Source organism: Sus scrofa, chromosome 14 (genome assembly GCF_054392235.1).
Source record: "Sus scrofa isolate SSC_HxYL_T2T_F1_AM1 chromosome 14, Sscrofa_HxYL_maternal_Yorkshire_Landrace_v2.0, whole genome shotgun sequence".
Lineage (NCBI taxonomy): Eukaryota > Metazoa > Chordata > Mammalia > Artiodactyla > Suidae > Sus > Sus scrofa.
Window position 1 is genome coordinate 69,426,794 of NC_139396.1, and position 978 is coordinate 69,427,771.

Below are 978 nucleotides of genomic sequence, written 5' to 3' on the forward strand. Positions count from 1 at the left end.
TGTGTCTTTGTCAGAATTCATTTTGGGATGGACTAAGAATGGGTATGTATAGTGAGGCAGCTGTAGAAGAGGTGCTTGGGAGCTTGGTCTTGAATGTGAAATGGATAAAAATGTGACTGCAACATCCACTTGATGCTTAGTCCTGGGGAACCTTAGTCCTGGACCTTCAGTCCTTTCAAGTGGTCTTTCCTAAGTGATACTGCAATAAGGTAGAACTTGATGTCAGGTAACTAATTACTCTCAAATGGCTAGCCCATTTGAGAGAGAGTGTAGTGTGGTGGTTGAGTAAAATACTCTGAGCATGCACATCAGGCTTTGAATTGCAGGCACACCTCTAATTAGCTGTGGGACCCTGCATAAATTACTCAACCTCTATAAGCCTTAGTTTCTTCCTGTAACATGGAGATAGTAGTAACACTTAACCTTCTAGAGTGGCGATTCTTAGTATTAAGAGAGATGGTACTTGTCAAATGCTCAGTACAGTATCTGTCATAAAAGTACTTGGTGACATTGGCTCTTGTGACTGGTCCCTTTCCTTTAGTTAAAATACAGCTGTGTGTCAGTGTTGGGCCGAATGTCGAACTGAATTGTGTTGGGCACCATTAAGTGTTGCTTTTCCCATAGCCCAGTCCTGCTAGAACTCCCATGGCAGTCCTGGCCCCCACCATATAACCTGGGTGAAAGAATGGAGGCAGAATATCATGAGGCAACCAGTGTGATCAGAGCAGGTTTATGGGTACGCATATGTGTATGTATGGAGGTGGGAGGTTAGACTACTTGAAAGGGTACTAAGGGTGTAAGTAGAGGTTTTGGATTGGGAATTGGGGAATTTAAAAGAGATTGCTTTGGTAATGGGAAATTGTTGTGTGAATATGGGCAGAGGGAGGGTTTGGCCGTATAGGTACAGAGGAGACATCTTGGTTATTGACTGACTTGCTCTTTGGAGGAAGAGAAGCTAAAGGTTACTTCAGTATGGAT